Raw genomic sequence first — 10,663 nt, 5'->3', positions numbered from 1 at the left:
GCAATATCTTCATCTATCTTTCGATCAAGACTTATGTAGCCTTTACATCCCTGGGATCATGCTCCAATCCAATAATTATTTCTTCCAAAGACTTTATTCTGTTAGCTTTGGCCTAGGAGGAAGCCTTCTCCAAGTGTAGTTGGGCAGTTGTGTTATCCAAGGAATTTTGCAACCTTTGGGCCATCATTGCCTTACCAGTCAAGGTTCAATAAATCATTTCTCCAGTTTGTTTATGCAATTCAATTTGATCCAAAGGATGAATATCCTTTTCCATGACTTCAAAATTTGTTTTGAGATAATCTGCTACTGATTCGGGCTGTTGCACCTTTGGTTTGAAATAACTCATTGTCATTTTGCCTTATTTGATGTCATAGGCTGACATTAGTCTATTCTGATTTGTGGGAGCCATTTTCAAATATTGGTTATAAACTTGAAGCCTCAATGGATCATTCCTGGCCTATATTTCTGTAAATGTTTTCTTGATATCTGAGGCATCTATCCCTTGTGGCATGAAAGAAGATATCTCTGCACTTTGCTGTCTTTGTAGCTCCTGTCTCTAATAGCAGGGGACAAGTTCTGCCAGAAAAAACCTTAAGACCGTGCTCAAAAAAACACAGTCTCAATATATATCACTGCTTTGATATTAAACGCAGGTCTCAATAGCACACCATTAACGCAGTCTCAAGTCCCACACACCATCACTTCTTTCACCAAATCTATGATACCATAACATTAAACGCAGGTCTTCAATACGTTGTCAGGTCTCAATACATTAAACGCAGGCTTCAATGCAGTCAACGATTTAAAAAACGCAGTCTTTCTTAAAAGACGCAGTCACCAGCACCATATACCACAGCGTTTAATAAAAAGACGCAGTCAAGGCATTACAAACGCAGTTTTTCTTATACAAAAAACGCAGTCTTCATTAAAAATACAGTTACAGCCTCAATACAAGATCACAACCTCAATGTCAGATCAATACAACAACGCAGCTCTCAATACATTAACCCAGCTTCAATACATTAACGCAGCTTCAATAACGATACTATTTAGAACAGTCTTTTTTTAAAAAACGCAGTCCATATGAACAATAGCCCAAACGTTAAACAACACAGTCCACAGCTCATACCTCCAAAAACGATACCTCAATTCAACGTACTGGCAGCAACGTACTTAATGGCAGAGGGCGCAGAGAGCATATGCAGGGCGCAGAGAGCATATGCAGCGCTGGTGCGCCAGGGAGCAGAGGCAGCAGAGGAGTTACGCTGGCTCTGATACCATGTCAGGCCAGGTTAGCTCAGAAATTAATGAGCGCAAAACAACTGAGTGTGTATTATTCATTCAACTATTATTATTTATACAAATACAAAAACGGATCAGTTCATCTTCTAGATGACTGTCCGGCTTCACCTCATCCGTTTCGGATTAGGTGTCAACAGGAAGGAGAAACTAGTGTGCAGGTTGAAGAAGAGCTTGTATGGCTTAAAACAGGCTCCAAGGCAGTGGTATCTAAAATTTGACAAGTTTATGTCTGAACAAGGTTATACTAGATGTCACTCTGATCATTGTGTTTATTTGAAAAAACAAAATGATGGCAGCTATATTATATTGTTATTGTATGTAGATGACATGCTTGTTGCAGGATCTAACATGCAGGAAATAAATGTGCTCAAAAGAAAATTGGCAAATTCATTTGCAATGAAGGATTTGGGAGCTGCAAAACAAATCCTTGGTATGAGAATAACTAGAGACAGGAAAAATCGTAAATTAACATTGTCTCAGAATGAGTACATTCAAAAGGTGTTGAAAAGATTTAACATGCACAATGCAAAACCAGTTAGTACACCTTTTGCTAGCCATTTCAAACTTAGCAAGGAAATGTGCCCAAAGACCCAAGAAGACATGGATTATATGTCTAAAGTTCCATATGCATCAGTAGTTGGAAGCTTAATGTATGCAATGGTCTGCACAAGGCCTGATATTGCACATGCAGTGGGAGTTGTAAGAAGGTACATGAACAATCCAGGAAATGAACATTGGATGACAGTGAAATGGATTCTCAGATATTTGAAAGGTACCGCAAATCAAGCATTATGCTTTGGTGGTTCAAACATCTCCCTACAAGGATATGTTGATGCAGATATGGCAAGTGATAGAGATAACAGGAGGAGCACTACAGGATATGTACTTACTGTTGGAGGAACAGTTGTCAGTTGGGTTTCAAAAATCCAAAGTGTTGTTGCACTTTCAACAACAGAAGCAGAGTATGTTGCTGATACAGAGGCTAGTAAAGAAATGATTTGGTTACAAAGATTTATGGGTGAATTGGGTAAGGAGCATGATATGGGCACGTTATACAGTGATAGCCAAAGTGCCATTCATCTTGCAAAGAACTCAGCATTTCATTCCAGGACTAAACACATACAGCTCAAGTACCATTTCATACGATCAGTGTTGGAAGATGGAGAGTTGAAGCTGGAAAAGATACACACTAGCCAGAATCCTGCAGATATGCTAACAAAAGTTGTAACCAGGGAGAAACTAAGAATATGCTCAGTTTCAGTTGGTCTTCAAGGATGACGATGAAGATGAGAAACAGCCAGGTCCAAAGAGGAGTCATTGTCCAACAAATGGAGCAGTGGTGGAGTTCATACAATCAGTCTCCAAGTGGGAGATTGTTCGGTGTGGAGCCTGATTATCTTCTATATTCAAAGGTATCGCCACATAGGACCCCACTTCGAAATGGGGGCAGCAACGTTGCCCGTAAAATATTCGCTGCAGGGGGGGTCCATGGGGGGCGGTTGCGACCTTTGGGAGGCCCCCCCCTGGCGGGGGGTTTCGAGGGCAGCGCCCCCGAAGCTAAAAACAACTGTAAAATTGCCTTGTAAAACTATAGTAATTTCTAGTCAATCTGGGCCGTTCATTAGGCGGATGATCTGACGGTAGAACTTATGTTTAGTTTAGGGTTTTTTGCCCTAGAAGGAAACCCCTCTCTTTGTATGAGGGTATTGTATTTGAGGCTGTATGATAGATGTGTATTCTGTGTGAGCGAGAAACAGAGAGGTGAGACTGTGAGAGAAAACAGAGGATATTACAGCGGATTTGCTGTAGGTTGTGTCTCTTCATTTTGCTGGATAATAGAAAGGAAGGATTGGCTATTCGGGGTGGACATAGCCCAAACTGGGTGAACCACGTATATCTGTGTCTCTCTTGTTTTGTGCGTTTTCAGTGTATATATTTTCGCAATATTTTATGTGTTCCATTGCTCCGTAATATATAATTTTCTAACACATTTTCCCTAGTTTCATTTTTCTCATAACCTCGAGGCCACATTTTTCTCATGCCCTCTAGGAACCTGATTCTTTCTAGCCAAATAACCTAGAAATGGCACTTGATTATTTTGTAGTAGAATAACCCAACAACAAATTTACATTCTTTTTTAACCAACAAAAGGATTTTCTGATTCTTAACCTTCTTCCTTGGTTGCATTTTTCTCATGCCTTGTGTGTGCTTAACCCTCTCCCCTGGTTGCATTTTTCTCATGCCTTCGAGGCTGCATTTTTCTCATGCCCTCTAGGCACATTCAGAGGCACTTGATTCATTTTTAGTAGATGAACAACAAAATTTTATATTTTTTTAGCAGAACAACCCAACAATGACTTTACAGATGCAAAAGGCTAATGAGGTTTTTATGGAGGAGGCTACCGTAAAACCACAAAAGGATCAGTGTTATGTATAGTACAGACCCATATTATAGTAATTATCTTAATGTTTCACTATATATTATTGTTATATTGTTGCTGTAAGGAAGTTTCTTGGCCTACATATATTTATCAATTTACTTTTAATTGCAAAAATACGTAACATGTGCAAAAATCCCTAACTTGTCACTCTTTTGTATACCCAACATGTCATTCTTGCGTAGGATATATTAATTTGATGAGCTCAAATAATTCATCTACTTATTATATATTGTTTGCTTCACGTATCTATGCAATCCAATACTGAATATGAAAGATGGCAATTTTCTCTCTGTGTGGGTCAGTTTAAGCTAGTTATAGGTAAGAGGGTTTATAGAGCTAAAAAATAATCTTTTTTTTATTTTAAATTCTCCACTAAATAGTAATATCGCAAGGTGTGAAAGGTAAGAAATAGTATCTTAGCGACTAGTAGCCAAGGTTGATCTTGTGGCTGACCCCATTTACCCTGAGATGCTAGTGTGGAAGTGATTTAGGTTTACTTTGACTCAATACTTAACAAAATTATCTTTATGTAGTCCAACGGATTGTTTATTTAGATGACCATAATGCATGTATATAAAAGTATAAGGCTAATTGAATCAGCTAAGGTTCGTTACTCCATTCATGGCTTCACTCGATGGTCGCATGAACTGCCATGGTTTACCTCAACTAGGAAAAGAATAAGAACCTAGATCCATATAGCTTTTTTGAACCACAACCATTTTCTCTTTTTTCATTTATTTATTAAGAACTCGCTTCCAAAATTAATTGAGTAACACCACCTATCTCGATTGGAAATTTTTTTAGAGATATTATTGTTGAAATCTTTTCCAAGGAAAATAAGTAATATCAAAGCTTTCAGATCTTACTCAAAATTCTCTTAAAGAGGAAAATTTTGAAAAGTTTCCTCTACTCCACCGGTTCCCCCATTAATGGTTTCCTCTCGTTAGAGGCTTGCAACAGAGTCATTATTCCTGATTATTCTACTGTTGTAAGTGCCCACCCTCGAAGGAGGTAGGAACTGGGAGGAGGATGAAATTTTGGACTTATTACTACTGGTTCCTGAAGATAGATTATAGTGATGCAGAAAATTTTCCACAAAGCTCATGAAATTCACAACACTCTGTCTCATCTTTCCACAGACATACAATCGACAATGAATGAAATAAGCTATCATCCTTGGAAGTTAAATTTTTATTTTTTAGATTGTTCTTAATTTTTAAACTACAAATAGTTTAATGTGGGAGTCCATAGGGAGCACCTGGGTAGCATGAAAGATCCGCGTGCCTATCTCATATTTTTCATATTTAATTTAATTTATTATGAATATTTTTTAGTTTTTTGTTTTTATTTTTTTAATTTTCCATTCAATTATTATAATGAAAAATGTGGCCCTCATCTGCATGGATTGCACGTGGATGTTGCAGTGTGCTTTAGATAGTTCCAAGGGAGGTTTCCAACAAATAAAGCTTGTGTGAGGCATTGTCTTTCTGCTCCTGTTGGTTATTCGACACAACCTTGTAGGTGAAGAAATTTTAGTTTTTTCAAAAATCCATTGCCCTTTGGTTCCAATCATTCTACCATATTTCTAATGGTCCAACGCATATTATTCTTCAAGGAACATAAGAGAAGCATTCAATTATCCTTGTCCTTCCTGCATCCTTTTGAATGCTTATCTATTCATATGCCTGAAAAGCCCTGGTAATATTTGTGTTTCTCTACCCATTCTCATTTTTAGGATATTAAATCTTAGAGCAATATTATCTTCATAGCTAATTTTCATTGGTGCTTAGATAATCAGAGGATGTAGTATTGATTCCTAAATGGTGTTCCACTTCAGGATTTCAATAGATATATGAAAACATATGACACCAATGGGAAATAATCAGGCGAGAAAACACTTGTTAACTGTAAAAAATAACACATAATGCCTACTTATGTTGGTGTTCACGAGGCCTCTATATGCATGGATGCAATTTCCATAATTATGCTTTTCATCCACTAAACAAGACCTTCCAAACTCTTATAATTCTCTTTGCTAGGCTTATATCCCTTTAATTCTGATAAACTTAATGTATGATGATTTAAATGTTTGAATTTTTTCTTCTAAATCCATATAAGGTAAATTGCAGGATAACTTTATTTATGTCTTAATTTGTGTGAGGGTTCATGTAGGCGACAGGGTTTAGAAGTTGGGAAATTACCGTGGATAAGGCAATATACTATTCTATGCATCTGGATTAATAAATACCTTTGGAAATCCTATTTTTCTTTTTGGCTATACACCATTAAATACATAGGTGTTCTGGATAATAGTAGGACCAAGTAGCATGATTATTGAGAGTTGGCCAATAGAGTTTTTGAAGCTTAAGGTAGGGACTCTGCATTCACAGTGTTGATTGGTTAAATTATTTATTTATTCCAAAACATAGTGAATAGAATATCATTTATATATTATAAGGATTGCAACAATTCTTTTTAATTTTTTTCTATTCAACTTGAGTGCAAGTTGTTTTATTAAACATGTATTACCATCCCCAAGGTAGTTAATAGCATCAAATATGACTTGTCTGAGGTAAAGTAATAGAGTAACAATAAGAATGTTAAATATACATTACAACGTGGGATACATGCAAAGGAATGACAATTTTACAATATATTAATGACCAATATTGCATATTTTGGAGTTACTACTAACACCATTTAGATCTAAAGGAAATCTCCTCTTTGTTGCCCTATGCCTCTAACAACACACTTCACAAGATTCAATTAAATCTAGATGTCTTGCTTGATCTGTTTGAAACCAATTATATTAATGTCCAACATCAGTAACAATAGAGGTATTTATAGTATTAACACCAATTAGACCCAAAGATAGTCTTGTTTTCATTGCTTTGAATCTGCAACACCAGAATTTAAAAGCTTCACTTAAATTTGGGTATTTTTCTTGTCTGTTTTAAAGTTTCACTTAAATCTAGGTATTTTTCTTGCTCTTTTTAAAGCCAGTTGGCCAAAATTTTAGCTCAATCACTAGAAGGAAATGCCAAAACCAGTGAAATCAGTGCAAATTCTATGCTTTGGTAGAGATCATTATCCATTTGGTAAGGGATTTTTTCATAAAAAATTTGTAGGTCAAGTTGTGGTTTTGTCTCCTTTATAAATGGTAGCCAAAGTTTCACCATATGTGTTCACCTTGGAGAAAAAAGGATTACATTGTCATACCCAACTGCTTCCAAAACCTTTCCTGTAATTTCAATCAATTTCAATTTTGTTTCCAATAGACATGACTTAAATATTAAATCTTTAATTATGCAAAGAATTTTATCTAAAGCTTTTGCCCACTTGCTGACAAATTCAGTTAAAAGATCCATCTTAGGAAAAATGTGACACAACCATAAGAATTCAACCAAAAATATTACCACTACTAATTTCATATGAAATCAAATTAACTTATTTCTAGCAAAAACCTCTCTCTTGCACATACACATGGTCATGTTCTCACATGTATAGAAGAAAAGAAAGGATTAATTTTGTTTACCTAGATTCTTAGCCAAACTAAGCAATTATGTGGACCAATAAGGTTAACAATAACACTACACTTAGGTGTGAGTAGATACAATTGGACATGTTCAAATCCCATTTCAATATTTTTTTTAAAGTTCCATAGCTCTCTCGTAATCTCCTACTTCAAGAGACTCATAGTGGGCACTTTGTTTTACAAGCTCCACTACAAAAATTGCTCTTTCAACCATCTTTCTCTGCCATTTGATATAGAATTCCTGCCATCCCAGCAATGTCACCAAAACAACAGGTACAAACAAAAAATTAGAATAAAAAAATACTATTAAGGATGCTAAATATATTGACAAGTACTACAAATCTGACTTCATATGCTCACAACTCCTTATTCTACTGCTAAATCTCCTAAAGTAGAAAATGCATTTAAAACACACAACTAGAAGAGTCCATTTTGCAAGCAATGAGAGTATGTAGATTCCGTTTTAGCAGACGAAGATCATGCATATGAAAAAATGGGGATAACTTCTATCTTAACCAAACCATTAGAAGTAAATATGTTATGCAGACAGATTCCTAGATTACCACAATCAAAACAATAAAAATTGAAAGTAGTCTAGTAAGAAATATACAGAGTTGGAATTATGATGCTGAGCATGAAAAAAAATAAACCAAGGGTATGCATTGTGAATATGAAGGTAAACCTTTCTCATGAAATAAACCAACATGAAAATATCTGAAAATTTACCTTAGAGATTCTCTTTTTGGTTGAGAAGCATTCTAATGTTTAATAGAAAATATCCTAAGGTGTTGTACAAGCCAATAAGAAATATGCAATGTCAATGTCGATACCCTAATGGGTTAACTCAACCACTCAACTGGTTGTTGGGTTTGAACCCAAGTTGCACTAGTCTATGCCAACAAATTTACTAGGGATGTTATCCTCAGATGTGGGGAAGCATCCTAATTTATTCTTCTTCATGTTCCTCCCAAGGAGCTATCACTAAATATTGAACACATTTTGAAATTATTCTATTAGTACCAAGCTTGTGTACCAAGTTTGGTGGATACTTTAGAAATGTCGAGCGCTGTTTTTACATTCTATAATGAGTCAATGTCCACATAATTGGAATATTAATATAAAGGCATCACAAATGAATTTAGGTGAAGGATACCCAAATCACTGAAAATGAACACTCCAACATATTTTCAATTCCATGATATTTGCAAACAATATGTAGCCTATCATTTTCCAAATTGCCAACTTCTTATTTTCATATTTAAAATTTAGAACCATGTAGAAAATTCAATGTAATTTCTTTTTATTTACTTTTACTACACTTAGCATCTATTCAAAATTTTATATGAATTGCTGATAAAAACATTTATCTAATTAATTTTTTGGTGGCTTCTAGGTAGCTTTTGCTTTCTAGTACCTACTAATGATATCTCTCAGTTTTATGTCTGAAATGGCACGAATTCTCATCGCTTGTTTTCCAAGCTAAGACTAGGTCATAATAATTTTCATGCAAAGCCAATCTCTATGTGCTCCATTCTCACCAATCTATATCTTATAACATCTTACAACAAAAGATGAACTCATCCATAAAAGGAGGGTCAACTACTACTAGCAGTCCTATTTAAATCCAATTGCAACAAAATTTGTTCCCTCAACACTTAGAGTTGCGTTTGGAAATGCAAACACAGATGTATTCAAGTTAGAAGTTGCAGAGAGTTGTGGTAAAGCTTTCTTAAATGGAACTCAGTAAGTGACCTCCAACACATTTGATGATGAAACTTTGAAATACTGGTGTTTGAGGCTTCCTAATGACAAAATTCTTTGCAAGAGTTTGAGGGTTTTTTTATCAAGAATTTTGATTGGTTATGATTATCCACATGCTTTCAAGTGAGTGTAATGGAAAGTGAAGCTTTTGACAAGATGTGTCATAGTGTTGATGCTAGTTTTCCCAATGTCAAGTCTAAAGTTTCATTTTTTTAGCATGTAAAAGGAATATCTGGTAGTGGAATGACACCTCTATTTGCTTCTAGTGGATGGGAGTAACATATTATGGGCCACGATCAACAACCAGTGAAAAACAAAGATGGACATTTCAATGCCAATGAATGTAATGCTGAGTTTTTGAATGAATTGGTAGGAGAACGAGCTCTTTCAAACAATGGAGATATTAATCCCATGGAGCTTCTTCCTATACAATTCCCAGGTTTTGTAGATGAGAGTCTAGCAGACATATAGTATGCAAATGGAGGAGATTTAAGCTTGACAATTGACTTCTTACTTAATTTGAGGTACTTGAATACATTAGATTGTCAATTATAACAGTGTGTTTTTCATTAAATTCTTTCATATCAATTAAATTGCCAATTATTTTTCTTTCAATATTTTTGCATAGATAGATTATCCAACAATCATGTGTAACTTTTCACATGACACTTTTTGTCATGGAGGAGAATTTTGTGCCATTCCAAGGAATCAAGAATTAGGGGAATTTTGAGGTCTAAAATGGGCCTCCTAGGGAAATTATAAAATGATAGTGGAAATTCTAAAACAAGATTAGATTACATCATCAAATTTTAGAGGAAAAAAAAAAAAAACTATTTTTTCATCTCATATTTTCAACTTATCTCCCTATGGGTTTACTCAAATTTCAAGTGGAAACACTCATTGGATGTATAATTTGATTTCTCATCCAAGGAGTACCCATGTTGCGTACTTTTGATGGACCTTGCTACATGAAAAATGAGAAATACATGAAAAACATGATTGCAATCACGTTTTTTCATATATTTCTCATTTTTCGTGTAGCAGATTCCATCGAAAGTATGCAACATGGGTACTCCTTGGATGAGGAATTAAAATTTTCATCCAATGAGTACTCTCACTCAAAATTCGAGTAAAATCTTAGGAAGATAAGTTGAAAATATGAGTTGCAAAAGTTATTTTATTATTTTATTATTTTTTAATCTTTTTACTTTTCTACTCCAAAAATGGTGAATGATCCCCCATGGTTGACATCATTGTCTTGAATCCTATTGGTTCTTATAAAGTTTATTTTGGTTGTATATTTTTCTTAGGATGCCCATTTTAGACCTCAAAAATTCTCTAATGAATGACCTGAAGGCAGGGTTGCTATGTTACAAACAAGACCAGACATGTGGCTTCAATACGGGATTCGGGTATTTAGTTCAAGACGAGCTAATTATAATGATCATGGAACGATATTATGGAATTGATTCTAAACAATTTGCCATTTTCCACTATGAGCATTATTGACTCCTTTTCTTTCTTTGATTATTGCTCATATCTACTGTATTTGGACTTTATTTTTAAATAAATATTTCCATTTGTTTCTTAAATTCAGATATATAGCTAGCATGTCCAAACTCCA

General features: G+C 35.0%; 1 pseudogene; it reads right to left on the bottom strand.

The window, feature by feature from the left end:
• Window positions 1–6,552: 6,552 nt before the first annotated feature.
• Window positions 6,553–7,174, bottom strand: LOC149156523 (BTB/POZ domain-containing protein At3g05675 pseudogene; annotated as a pseudogene).
• Window positions 7,175–10,663: the final 3,489 nt, after the last annotated feature.

The sequence above is a fragment of the Pinus tabuliformis genome, chromosome 9 (genome assembly GCF_031772625.1).
Source record: "Pinus tabuliformis cultivar Carrire ecotype Pingquan chromosome 9, CPIR1, whole genome shotgun sequence".
In the NCBI taxonomy this organism is placed as follows: domain Eukaryota; kingdom Viridiplantae; phylum Streptophyta; class Pinopsida; order Pinales; family Pinaceae; genus Pinus; species Pinus tabuliformis.
This window is presented reverse-complemented; position numbering and strand designations above follow the sequence as displayed.